The 14,767-nt window shown below is 41.6% G+C and overlaps 1 protein-coding gene across 12 annotated transcripts in view; it reads right to left on the reverse strand.

The window, feature by feature from the left end:
* The window catches only part of WDR33 (WD repeat domain 33), a 103,825-nt gene that overhangs the window by 51,967 nt on the left and 37,091 nt on the right, over positions 1-14,767 (reverse strand). The window lies entirely within an intron of this gene.

Below are 14,767 nucleotides of genomic sequence, written 5' to 3' on the forward strand. Positions count from 1 at the left end.
AGTGTGGACTAAACTCACTATGTAGCCCTGGCTGGCATCAAACTCTTACCTCAGCCTGGCAAGTGCTGGAGTTATAGGTATGCATCTCAGCCACGACACCAACTGAAGTATTTGATTTTTACCCTCATTAAAATGACTGTTAAAAATGTTCAAAGCACTCAGGGAAGCAGAAGCCGATCTCTGTGAGTGAGACCAGGACAGCAAAGGCTACACAAAGAAATCATATTAGGGGGTTGGGGTGTGTGTGTGTGCGTGTGCGTGTGCGTGTGCGTGTGTGTGTGTGTGTGTGAGTAGGACAGAGCACTTGCCCTAAGTTGGATTCTCAGTGCTGGAAAAAAGCTAACAAAAACCACAACAAAAAATGTTCAAAGGACTCCTGGTTCCTGAAGTGGAAAGACACTGGACTCCCAAAAACTGCTCACCAACATCCACAGCCAATCTACTGTACTCACTCGCACTGATAATAACTTTTTACTGTTCAAAAAAACAAAAACAAACAAACAAACAAACAAAAAAAAGACACAGCAATGGAAAAAAATCACTTTGCTATAAATCTGTAAAGTAAAACTTAGTATAATATCTCAACAAACAAGAATGTACCTACCTAGAACTTTACAAAGTGGCTAATGGGTCAGGAAAGACTGAAAAGCATGGATGTAAAAGACAAAGGCCCAGTGTGGTAGTGCACGCACATACTGCCAATCTTTGGGAGTAGAGGCAGGAGAACAAGCCCAGCTGGAACTACATTGTGACACTAGTTTCCCAAACCAAGCTAGTGGGCAAGCACACACAGTAAAAATAAACCTAGAGATGGAAATCTAGGAAGTGAATTCTCTTTAAGTAAGCCCATAATTCTGACAGGAGGGCAAAGATATGAGGATTAATATAAAAGGAGCCGGGAGATGGTGGCACATACCTTTAATCATATGAAATGATATCCTAAAAGGTTTATCAGAGCCATGACTTAAGCTATTTTAAAGTCATGCATATGGAGCAAAAATAAGGTAATGATGTGTTAAAGCAAGAAAGGAAGCTGAGCAGGGGTGATGCACACCTGTAATCCCAGCACTCAGTGAGGCAGAGGCAGGTGGATCGCTGTGAGTTTGAGGCCAGCCTGGTCTACAAAGTGAGTTATAGGATAGCCAGGGCCACACAGAGAAACCCAGTCTCAAAAACAAACAAATAAATAATGTTTTTTAAACCTTCAAGTGATAGCACACATCTTTAATCTCAATATTTGAGACAGAGGCAGAGGCAGAGGCAGACTTCCAGACAGCCAGAAGTATATCATTGGACCATGTCCTCAAAACAGAAAGTCATGTTATATTTATATACTCGTGGGTTATACACAATTATCTTTATCAATGATACATCTCATGTGAGAGTCACTACAAAAAAAAAAAAAAACAGTATAATCATATCCTAATCTCTCAATCGATTTCCCTTAAACAAATCTTTTACTGCCTCGTAATCACTTCTAACCTCCTCTGCCCCCTGCCCCCTGCCCGAGACAAGAGTTTCTCTGTGTAACAGCCCTGGCTGTCCTGGACTCTCTTTGTAGAACAAGCTGGCCTCAAACTCACAGAGATCCTCCTGCCTCTGCCTCCTGAGTGCTGGGACTAAAGGCGTGCGCCACCACGCCCAGCTCCTCTTCCTCTTCCATCTACTAAAATGTACATTCTTTTCCATACTCATGCTTTGCCTTTTAGTATCTTCCCTTAGTGTATTTACGTAAGCAACACTCACGTGTTCTCCCTGAACTGTGCAGAATGCCTTCTGTGCATATCTGTGACCCTCACAACAGTGAGGAGACTACCATTAACCACAATTTAGACGTGGAGACACAAGCTCAGACTTCCCCACTGGCAAAGACAGGATTCAAAACCAGCACTGTTGGCCATAGCTGAATAATGTTTAAAGTACATCAAGAAAGAGCTAGAACTCTGGAGATAGCTCAGTGGATAAAGTACCTGCTGCATAAGTGTGAGTGCAGATCATCCCCAGAGCCCACATAAATGCCAACAGAGTGGCCGAGGGTGCAGAAGGCGAGATGGGGACTCACTGGGGCAGGCTGCCTGGTACAAGGTCGGAATTCAAGAGAGACCCTACCTCAGTGAATAAATTAGAAAGCAATCAAGATAGACTCCTGATATGACCCCCAGGTGTCCATATGCATGTGCAATTACACACAGGGATATGCCCAAATAAACACCCATGCATGCATGACACACTTTGTAAATCTATTAACATGACATTTTTTTTAAAATTCCAAGAGTCCCATAAAGAAAATGATGTAGCTAGAATTCTGGGGTGGTGGGAGGGAAGAGGCTCAGCCACTATAAACAGCTTTTCCCCTGCTGACACTTATCTATTTATCATTTGGGAGAGGACACACACATACCACTAAATGTATATCGAAGTTAGAGAGCAACTTTCAGGGGGTTGTTTCTCCATCATTCACGTCCTGAACAAAAAACAAAACTCAGGTTGCCATGGAGATTAGTTGGCCAGTGCATTTACCTGCTGAGCCATTGTGTGGGCTCTGCTGCTGTAATTTAAAGATGGTAATACACCTACCTGTTTATTCCTCTTTAATTTTTTTCTTTTTAAAGAATTGGTCCATTTTCCAGACCTTATCCTTCCTTTTACAAAGAAACATAAGACAGACTTGGTGCAAACTGGTTCTCATCAGTTTCAGAAAAGATGTAAACAAGGGTCTTGGTTTGACTTCTTGAAACAGCATCTAGCTCTGGAGTCCAGGCTGTCCGAAAAGTCACTGCAAGTCTGCAGTGAGGCTTTCAGGAATGTACTGTCACACAGACAGACACAAGTACACACAGGGACACACAAACACACACACACACAAAGAAATACACACACCCCAACACACATACAGCACCACACACACACAGACACACAAAATAGACTGTAGGCAAAATTCAATGATACGTTTGTCTATCACACACAAAACCCTGAATTCTCTTTCCAGCACAGTAAAACTAAAACCAAATCCTATTTGAACCAGCCTTTTTGTGTGAAAGTCTTTAGCTTTTTTCTGTGAAAATCTTGTTTTAATACTGTCAGCCATCTGGGCAGTGAGGGCACCCGCTGTTAATCCCAGCACTTGTGAGGCAGAGGCAGGTAGATCTCTGTCAGTTTGAGGCCAGCATAAACTACAGAGTAAGTTCTAGGACAGCCAAAGCTACACAGAGAAACCCTGTCTCAAAAAAACAAAAATAAATAAAATAAAATGCTGCCAGACATGGTGACTCATGACTGGTAATAACGCTGTAAGAAAGGCAAAATCATGAATTCAAAGCCAGCCTAAGCTACTTCACAAATTTCAGGCTGGCCTAAAATTGTTTGTTTGTTTGTCCCCTACCCCTTTCCCCGAGACAGGGTTTCTCTTGTAGTCTTGGCTATCCTGGACTGACTATATAGACCAGGCTGGCCTTGAACTCACAGAGATCCATCTGTCTCTGCCCCCCTGAGTGCTGGGATTACAAGTGTGCACTACCATACCTGGCTAATAATTGATTTATATTTTATGTACAAGGTGATTTGGCTGCATGTCTGTGTAAGGGTGTTGGATCCCTGAAACAGGATATTTGTAAACTGTCATGTGGGTGCTGGGAATTGAACCCAGGTCCTCTACACCTAAGCTGAGCCATCTTTCCAAGCCCAAGTTTTACATTCTTAAGTTTGTTCCATATAAATAAATTTTAATGTTACTATGCTTCTACATTCCACATTAATTGTTTTGTTTTCTGGGTTCTGGAAAACAACAAAGATTTCATTACCGTATATAACATTTTTCTACTTCTTTTTGAGGGGAGGTATGAGGGATACCTTGGCTGGCCTGGAACTCACCATATAAAGCAGACTGACCTTGAACAGATATCCACTGCCGCTGCCTCCTGAGAGTGTCACCATGCCCCATTTACTGTTACTGCTTGAAGACATTTGTCTTGCTTGTTCAGTTGTGTTACAGATGAAATACTAACCAGATATGCTCTCAACTCTTACTTAACTATATGAGAGTATGGTATGAGAGTATGGTGTAAGGGGATGGGAAGGTGACTCAGCCAGTGGTGTCTGCTGCACAAGCATGAAGACTTGAGTTTACCTCAGAATTCACGTGTTAAAAACAAACAAAAAATCACGCTTTTAATCCCAGCACTAGGAGGCAGAGGCAAGCAGATCGCTGAGTTCAAGGCCAGCCTTGTCTACAAAGTGAGTCCAGGACAGCCAAGGCTACAGAGAGAAGCCATGTCTCAAAAAACCGGGAAAAACAAAAACAAAAACAAAACCAGAAGCATGCTCCTGTCGCTGGAGAGGTGGCTCAGTTGTTCAAAATGCTGCTCTGAGGAACCACATGGCAGCTCAGCACTGTCTCATTCCCAGTGCCATGCCCTTTTCACCTCCCCAGGAACCAGATATGCATATGGCACACAGAAATACATGCAGGGAAAACACCCACAACATTTTTTTTAAGTAGTCTTATAAGCTCAGTTGGAGAGGTCTGCTGGCAGGCCAATCTAGCCTACTTATAATATCTAAGCCGCAAAGAGATACCGTTTCAACAACAACAAAATGCAGATGGCTGAAAACTATACTCAAGGCTGATTTATGGCCTCACGCACACATGAGAATGTGCACACACTTACACCCACACACACTTACATAAGGAACTCATTGTTAGAAAATGTCCTCAGCCGGGCGTGGTGGCGCACGCCTTTAATCCCAGCACTCGGGAGGCAGAGGCAGGCAGATCGCTGTGAGTTCGAGGCCAGCCTGGTCTACAAAGTGAGTCCAGGACAGCCAAGGCTACACAGACTCTGTCTCGAAAATCCAAAAAAAAAGAAAAAAAAGAAAAAAGAAAAAAGAGAATGTCCTCAGCTGGGTGTGGTGGCATACTCCTTTAATCCTAGCATTCACGGAGGCAGAGGCAACAATAATCTCTGAGTTCAAGGCCACTCTGCTCTACACAGAGAGAGAACAGCCAGAACTACCGAGACCCTGTCTCAAAAAATAAAAAACAAAATGAAATTACACACAAAAAAGAATATACTTGGTTTATCATGAAAATATGGAGGAGACCTAACTATCTTGGAGCTTTTTTAAAATACAAACTTTATTACAAAACCTTCCATGTTTTAAAGATATCACTATATTTTCATGAATGTTCAGTACAAATTATGGTTAAAAATTACTTTTATAATCACAATAATTACCTCATCATACAGGAATAGCCTCTATCCTATGATGCAAGTATGCAGTGCTTTCAAAGCAAGTATCTCTGGCCATCATTTATACCGCCATGAGGATGTCAGTGCTACTAGCATCTGTGAACCCTGGACTGTGAACCCAACAAAGCAAAACCAAAGCAAGGACAAAAAATCCTTTCGCCAAGTGTGGTGGCACACACCTTTAATCCCAGCCCTCAGGAGGCAGAGGCAGGCAGATCACTGTGAGTTCGAGGCCAGCCTGGTCTACAAAGCGAGTCTAGGACAGCCAAGGCTACACAGAGGAACCTTGTCTCGAAAAAACCAAAAAGAAAAACAAAACAAACCTTCTTTCTTTGTCCATAGTCATCTTGAGTGAGGTTACAGGGAACGAATGTCACAATTAGTATACCTTGTGAGTGTACCAACAGTTCACATTCCTTCAAAGCCTTTAAGTCTTTGACAGTTATTGTTTCCTGTGAAGTTGGCTCATACATAAAACAAATAGTTGACTCTAGCCAACTGTAAAGAAACAACTTAAAATTTAATTTTTAGACAATACACTTAGTAAATTCTACTCTTCTGCTTTCCTGCTATCAAAAGGATCAAGGTTTTACTCCCAGCACCTTTGTGGCAGCTCACACTGTATCACGATCTGAATGAGAAATGGCCCCCATGGACTCTGCTTGGTCCCCAGTTGGTGGAACTGTTTTGGGAAGGATCAGAAGGTGTGTCAACCTTTAGGAGGTGTGTCACTGGTGGAGGTTTTAAAAGCCCAGGCCAGGCCAGGCTGTCTCAACCCCAACACACAAACACAAACACACACACTCGCTCTCTTGTTCTCATTCTCCCTCTCTCCTCAATCTGAATAAGATGCAGCTCTCAGCTATGGCTCCAGCGCCATGCCTACCTTCCTGCCTGATGGCATGTTTCCCACAGTGGTCCCTGGAGTCACCCTCTAAAACTATAAGCAAGCTTCCAACTAAATGCATTCTTTTATAAGTTGCTTTGGTCATGTGTCTCATCACAGCAATAGAAAAGTACCTAAGATAACTTGTAGCTCCAGTTACAGAGGGCCTGACCCTCTTCAGTCTCCATCACACATATGAAGCACATACGCTCACACAGCTCACGGACACACACACATACACAAGAAAGAAAGAAAAATGTAAATAGACTAATGTTGGAAAACTCAGTTATTTGTTTTTCAGTTTTATTTGCTTTTTGAGAAATAACTCATATAGCCAAACTTACTTTGTAGTTTATAGCAACCTTGAACCTTTGGTCCTCCTTCCTCTACCTCCTGAGCACTAGGATTCAATGCATGCACTAGTATGGCTGATTTATGCAATGCTCAGGATTGAACTCAATGCTTAGCATATGCTAAGCCAAACATTCTGGCTCCCACGCTACATTTCCAGTCTCTTTTTTCTTGAAGGTTTATTTTTATCTATGTGACATGTATGCAGAAGATGACATGTGATCCTCAAGAGCTGAAATTTCAAGTTATTGTTAGTCATGCAATGTGAGTGCTAGAAACCAAGCTTGGATCCTATGGAAGAGCAGCAACCATTCTTAACCACTAAGTAAGCTCTCCTGCCTTCCTTGTCTTCTTGCTTTCTTAAGATTTATTTATTTATTATATATACAATGTCCTGCCTGCATGTGACTTCTCACCAGAAGAGGGCACCAGACCTCATTAGATGGTTGTGAGCCACCCTGTGGTTGCTGGGAATTAAACTCAGGACCTCTGGAAGAGCAGTCAGTGCTCTTAACCTCTGAGCCATCTCTCCAGCACTGCACCACCCCATATGTTTTATTTCTTAAGAAAACATATTCATACGTCAATGACAAAACTATTTTTTTTTTCAGTTTTATGTACATGAGTCTTTTGGAGAATGATCCTTTAGAATCAAGAGTTATGAATAGTTGTGAGGCACCATGTAGTTGCTGGGAACTGACCCCAGGTCCTCTGCAAGAGCAGCAATTGCTCTTAGCCACTGAGTCTCCACTAAACTATTTCTTTACAGCCAGGTAAAAACACAGCGTATGAAGCTGGGTGGTGGCGGCACATGCCTCTAATCCTAGCACTCAGGAGGCAAAGGCAGACAGATCTCTGTGAATTCAAGCCTAGTTTACAAAGAGAATACAGGACAGCCAAGGCTATAACAAAGAGAAACTCTGTCTCGAAATAAAAAACAAAAACAAAAACAATACCCCAAAACAATGCCCAGCACACGTGGGCTAATATGCCACCAAATGCATCCCAGCTTCTGCTTTATAAAAACCTTCATCATTGATGAGGCTTGCCCCACTTGCTATGTAACCACACATCACTGCCACTACATACTTCTGACCTCCCCACAACAAGGAGAGGCTTTGGGGGGGGGGGCAATTCCTTTTCCCTGGAAACTGATTGCAAGTTCCTATCTAAGCCTCTTTTGGCCAACCTCACTGACCATCTATCTATAACAAATGAGGTGATTCTGAGATCACAGGAAAGCAAGGTAACAATCCAAATGCAGCAAGTCGATGTGTACATCCATTTTATGCTCCAAACAACTCTTTACTAACTACATACTTGTCCTTGTTCAGGTTTACTCTACATATACAAATGTGATAATCACAGAATTGCCTCTACTTCTGATCTGACAGCACTAAATCCAGAGCAAGCCTCACCTCATTAAATGCCCTCCTAAGCTACCTAATCAAAGACCACATCCTGGGATGTGGATGCAGTTAAGCAGAAGTCCATACCAAGCAATCCTTAGTATAGCAAAGTGAAATGCCCTGTAATAAGCGCTTTAGACCACATCCTCTACTGAAACACTCCAAATTCCCTATGGCCTGTATATTTTGTTGTCATAAGTAAACAACCAACTAGGGCCCTTAAGATGGCTCAGAGGGTAAAAGCACCTGCTCCCAAGCCTGACAAACTAAATTCATTTTCCAGACCCTCAGACAGAGTAGGAGGAAATCCACTCTCATGGGCTGTCCTGTCCTCCACAGTGTGCCATGGCATGCAAGTACCCACACCACAAACAAATAAATGTAGTACAGTATTTTTTTTAACCCAGTTGTTTTAACTATGTTCCTAGTGATCTTCGACTGAAGGGCGTTAACATGTGAATGCAGCCAGGCGTGGTGATGCACGCTTTAATCCCAGCACTCAGGAAGCAGAGGCAGATGGATCTCCGTAAGTTTAAGGCCAGCCTGGTCTACAGAGTGAGCTCCAGTATAGCCAGGACTACACAGAGAAACCCTGTCTTGAAAAGCCAAAACAAACAAACAAACAAAAACACCCTAAAACAAAAAATTATTCGCCCTAATGGTAGGATGAAATTAATCAACATATTCTACTTACAAAGTACTCTAAGACACAGATGAAGGCTAAAGAATGGGCAAGCACTGCTGTGCTTGGCACCCAAGAAGAGCTGAGTTTCCATCCACAGAACCCACAGACAGACAGGCCCAGTGACAGGTGCCTGTAAGGCCACCGCTGGGAAGGCAGAAACAGAAGGCGCTCTGGGGCTCACTGGCCAGCCACTAAAGCTGGCTAGGTAAACTCCAGGTTCAAGGACAGACCTGTCTCAAAAAATAAGATGGAGAGTAACTGAGGAAGCCACCTCCTCAGCACTAAAGCCACATGTACACACCTGCACAGCCACAGAAACAAGTGAATGTACACACAAATAAATATTAAAGTGAATAAATACATTTGTAAAACTACAAATGAACAATATGCACTTTTTAATTCAGAGAAGGGTCTGGATACCATACTAACCAGTACTAAGTAATGAAATATAAAACATCACTGGCAATCACACTGAAAACTGCCTAAGTGCAAAGTGTTTCCCTTAACTACTCAACTACCTAGTTAGTAAGTTAGTTCTCAGGAAAAAAATAGGTCAAGCTAAGGCTCACCCCCCTCTCCCCAGTAAGAGTCTTGTGAAGCTAAGGCTGGCCTGAGACTCCCTGTGCAGCCAAGAACGACCACGGACTTCTGATTTCCCTCATTCCGGGCATTAGCTACCATGACAAGCATTCATTCTGTCACCTGGGTTTTCACAGAAGACCATTGCTGGTGCTACTGTTGCTGGAAATGGACTCTAGAGCCACAAAATGCACACTAAGTGCATGCCATTCAGTCAAAAAAGACATTTGTAATGTGGAAAATATTCTACTTTGCACATCAATGCTACTTTTGTTAACTATTAGCCACACCAGACAAGAGGTATAAAAGCTGAAAATGCAAACTTAGTAGAAGCAAGCAGCTTCTGTAACACAAAAGAAGCTTCCTGCCAAAGATGTGCACATTTTAGAGCTGGAAAGATGGCTCAGCAGGTAAAAGTGCTGCCCACCGCTCCAGAGGACCACATGGCAATTCACAACTACTCCAGCTCCAAGGCACCTGGCACCCTCTTCTGGCCTCCATGAACACCAGGTACACATACTATGCACAGACAAACACACATAAAGGCCAAGCAACCATACATAAAAATATAAAGCCTAAAAAACAGACATTAAAGGATGCTGAGGATGAGTTCAGTGGGAAAGCGTTTACTATATACAATGCAAAACACTGGGCTTGACTGCCAGCACTGGGATAAAAAACGACAGAAACAAAACCAAGAAGTCCTACAGAAGTTGAAGGGAATAAGTAAAATGGTAGCCATCTCTGCCCTAAAGAACAGTAAGAAAATATGTAGTCAACTATAAGCTTGGCTGTAAACAAAAATACTGTGGTTTACAAAACAAGCAAGCAAACAAAGAAAAAGACCAATACCCAACAAACAACTAGACCCAGGGCTGGAGAAATGGCTCAGAGGTTAATAATAGCACTGACTGCTCCTCCAGAGGTCCAGAGTTCAATTCCCAGCAACCACATGGTAGCTCACAACCATCTATAATGTGATCTGATGCCCTCTTCTGGCATCCAGGTGTATGTGTAGGCAGAGCACTGTATACCTAGTCATAAATAAATAAATCTTAAAAAAAAAAGAACCAGACCTGGTGGCACACACCTTTAACCCCAGCACTTAGGAGGCAGAGGGAGATGATTCCTGGGAGACTGAGGCCAGCCTGGGTCAACACAGTGAGACAAAGCCTATTAAAAATAAAAAAATAAAATAAGACATGTCTAGAGTGTGGAAATATGGAACAAATAAGTGCATGCTGCCCATGATTTAGGACTTCCTCCCTGTCCATGGCAGATGTGAGCTTGAACCTCGTGTGAGATCTAAAATGCTGTCTTTTAGGTATTTGCACCAATGTTGAGTTTTGACTAAGAAAAGCTGGCCTCTTTGTTGCTACTATACACATAAAGTATTATTGGAAATAGAACCTGACTCCTCTTTTTAGGTTGGCGGAAACACGTGTAACAAGCAGAAGTAATGAAATAAACCTATGAGGTTATCATCCAATTCAAACCCAAACTGGTTGTTTCAGGTTTTGCTGTTCTAATTCACGCTAGTCTTGAATTCTTTTTTTTTCCCCCCTTCCTTCCTTGAAGTGGGAATCACTATCACACTGGCTGGCCCAGAGCCTACTATGTAAAGATGACTCAGCAGTTAACAGTACTTGCTGTTTTCGCAGAGGATGACCAGGGTTCACTTCCCAGGATTCATTTGGCTGTTTATAATTATATGATTTGACCCAGTTTGGGGGATCTAACCTCCTCAGGTACAGAGGAAACATCTAACATCCTCAGGTACAGGGGAGACATGTATGCACACAATACATACATGAAGGTAAAACATTCATATAGATATAAATTATATATAAGAAATTATACATATTATATGTTAATGTGTATGTGTGTATGTATATATACACATACATAAAATTTTAAAAACAAAATTAAGCCAGGTGTGGTAGCACACACCTTTACTCTCAGCACTTAGGAGGCAGAGGCAGTTACCTATGAAATGGGGACCAGCCTATTCTACAAAGCGAGTACTAGCCCAGCCGGAGTCTGGTACTCTGTATGTGTAGGTAGTTGAGACCCTGTCTCAAAAAACAAACAAACAAATAACAAAGAGTTACCCCGAGGTACAATGCACATTTTCAAAGTTAGATCATGTCCTTCAACCTACATTTATAACACACTACCATGGCTGATTTTTCCACTGAATCTAGTTTTATATAAATCTCTGAATTTTAACTTTCAAAATATAGACATTATCTAGCAAATTTTAGCATATATTAAATTCTAGTATGAAAGCATCACTGTGCTGTGTGGGGGACTGTCACTTGCAAGTTCAGACCTCACAACTTGTGACAAACTCTATCATGTATAATAATCAGTTTTCCCACATGCTTCCTTGTTAAAGACTTAAACCAGTCTTCCTTCAGACTAGCCTTTCAATTACTTAACACTTCAACAAGCTGAAATTCCCAGCTTCCTAAATCAAACTTCTATCATGTTATTCTTCATTAGAGAAGAACGTATTGTGGCCTACACTGGGGGAGGTCTGTGCACATGAACATGGGAAAACCAGCGCTCGACAGTGGGTGTCTCCCGACTCACTGAACCTGAAGCTCAGCAGTGAGGCAGGCTGGCCGGCCGAGGAGCTGCAGGGACTCTCCAGTCGCCGCCTCTGTGCACTACAGGATTTCAGGCACAGGCCATGAGTATTTGTGCTTATATACCAAACACTTTACCAAACAAGCCACCTCCCCAATGCCTTTTTAAAAAGATTAAATACAGTATTTTATGGCAACTGATGTAATAATTTACTGGCTAGAACTCAATCAGCCAAATCACTCAGAAGATTACTGGTAGTATGCATCTCAAAGAGAAATTAAAATATTACAACTATAAAGCATTCAAGCTCAAAATTCACACCAGCAGTATATTTGAAAAATATATAAATGGGATAGTCTACATCAATTTTTGGAACTTAAGTGAAATGATCTGATCAGAAGGAAAAAAGATTACAAAATAGTATTTTTAAAATGTTTTTAATTTTATTTATGTTTGTTTAATGTCTATTGATGCTCTATCTGCATGTACACCTACATGCCAGAAGAGGGCATCAGATCTCATTATAGATGGGTATGAACCTCCATGTGGTTGGTTGGTCAAAATTGAACTCGGGACCTTTGGAAGAGCAGCCAGTGCTTTCAATCACTGAGCCATCTCTCCAGGCCCTAGAATATTATTAACATCAAACTCATAACTACTTAATAATTGGGGATCAAGGAAAAGCAACTAAACCTGAGTGTTGTGCTATAAAGCCTCAAGAAATGAGCAGGAGTTAAATGCAAAAAACCTAAAAATGTTCTTCTATTCCAGACATCTCCTTTATTACGATACCTGTCTTCTCTAATTGCTTGGTCAGACCCTGCACTGTCTTTGTCCTAGGCATGAACTTAGCTCCAGCATTGCAACATCCAACCAGCATCTCTTTATATTCCAGCCAGCCAGTTGTTGGGCTGACGTGTGATAGACAGAAGGGATTGGGGAGAGGTTAATGGTCAGCTGGGTGCTTTTGCTGCCTCTCTGAGCTAGGAGGTTTTCACCAACATCTGGCTTCCAAGTCTCTATTGGTAAATTGAGATTTTGTTTAAAAACAACATTTGGCACCAAGCTTGGAAAGAACTCTAATGAAATATTAAAGCTCTATACTTAAATCTTATCTATGTGTACAAAAAGGGCCAAGGCCTTTTCCCTCCAAGACTCCCTACTTTCATATCCAAGGTGTGGAGAAAAAATGGAGGAGAAATTAAGTTAATTGATAAGTGTCTACAGCATCCCTGTTTACTTACAGTACTTTGCCAAGTCACAAAATTGTATCTGAACAAGGCAGAAAACTAAGATGATTACAAGTGATGCAGGGGAAAGAGAAGACTATCTAAATGTGTATCAGCAAAGAAAAAAGTACATCTTTGTCACAGTGAATAATCATAACAAGACAGATCATTAAATGTTTGGTAAAACCAAAACTTCACTCTTGTACAGACCAATGGCTGCATTTATATATTACCTCTATATTAAAGTCTGTACTACAATAATGAACAACAATCTTTAATAAAAAAGAAAAAAGAAAAGAGGCTTGGGATATAGGCTAATATACACGAAATCCCAGTACTACAAAATAAAGCCAACCATTTGTAACCATGTGTCCCACATCTGCAAACTAAAACAATCTCACACCTGTGACATCAGGAGTAAAACACTATGCATGTCTGTGTGAGGGAGTTGGATCCACTGGAACTTGAGTTACAGACAGTTGTGAGCTGCCACGTGGGTGCTAGGAATTGAACCCAGGTCCTCTGGAAGGAGCATCCAATGCTCTTAAGCCACTGAGCCATCTCTCCAGCCCCCTAACGCACTGATTTTACTCTCTAGCTTCAAAATAAATAGAAGGGCATGCATGAGAGGATATGCATGTGTAGGCTATCTGCAACTACCATTTTATATAAACAACTTGAGCATCTGCAATTTTGGTTTCTGCAGAGATCCTGGAATCCATCAAGGAGGAGCTAATTATACACTCTGAAATAACCACTTTTATCCTAGGAAGCTGTGAAATTAGCTCTGTAAATCACCTAACAGAAGCTCTCATTGAAAACTCTATGTTCAATAACTAGTTTGACAGTTCTCACGAACTTGTCTAACTCACACACTAAGTCAAAGGGGCTATTATTAATTATCATTTTCCACCAGTTGAACCTGCCCCAGTGTCCCATGTTGCTAAGGTCTAAACTGTGACTAACATCTGGGGTTAAGAGTGTGTAGTTGTTATATATATACAGTATGGCTTCCTTATATTCTCTTTTTTGGTATTGTTGCTTTGCTTTTGTTGGGAGGAAGCTGTTATTTTAAAATGAATGTTTGCTAGAACTGTGATTTAGTTTTTGCCAAATGGACACAAACCAGAGTCACCTGAGAGGAGGGCTCTTCAATTGAAGAACTGCGGAGACCATATTGGACTGTGAGCACGTCTATGGAGAATGGTCTTGATTGATGACTGACACAGGAGGAGGACCCACTGTAATAAGGCAGTGCCAACTCTGGCTCAAGGCTCCATAAGAAAGCCAAATGAGCAATGAATGAAGGAGCCCGGAAGCAGCGTCCTCTGTAGATCTGCTTTAGTCTTGCCTCCAGGTTCTGGTTCTGGCTTCCTTTGATGAAGGAAATAACCCCTTTCCTCGAGTTGCCTTTTGGTCAGTGGTTTATCATAGAAACTGACACTACTTTCTCTACACTGATCTTAAACTGGTGATGTCAAGATATCTTACCTAGGCCCCCCCAAGGCAGCCACAGCTACGTAAACAAGCCAGCACGCTTAGTTTGGTATACTGACTTGTCTCATGTTTAACTGAGTAGCAGAAAGCTGGCAGCTGATGTTAATCATAAATATATTTTCAAAAAAAATTGAGGTAAACCAATCAAAGAAATTAAGACAGTTTAACCAACAAAAGGTGAGATAAAGGAAACCATAAACAAACTAGGAAAAGAAAAAATAATAATTTAATGAAAGTATTTTTCAAAGCTAGGACTTGGCATTCGAAGATGGGAAAGAGGTATGAAGGAA

Source organism: Acomys minous (genome assembly GCF_964271855.1).
Source record: "Acomys minous genome assembly, chromosome: 4".
Classification (NCBI taxonomy): Eukaryota; Metazoa; Chordata; class Mammalia; order Rodentia; family Muridae; genus Acomys; species Acomys minous.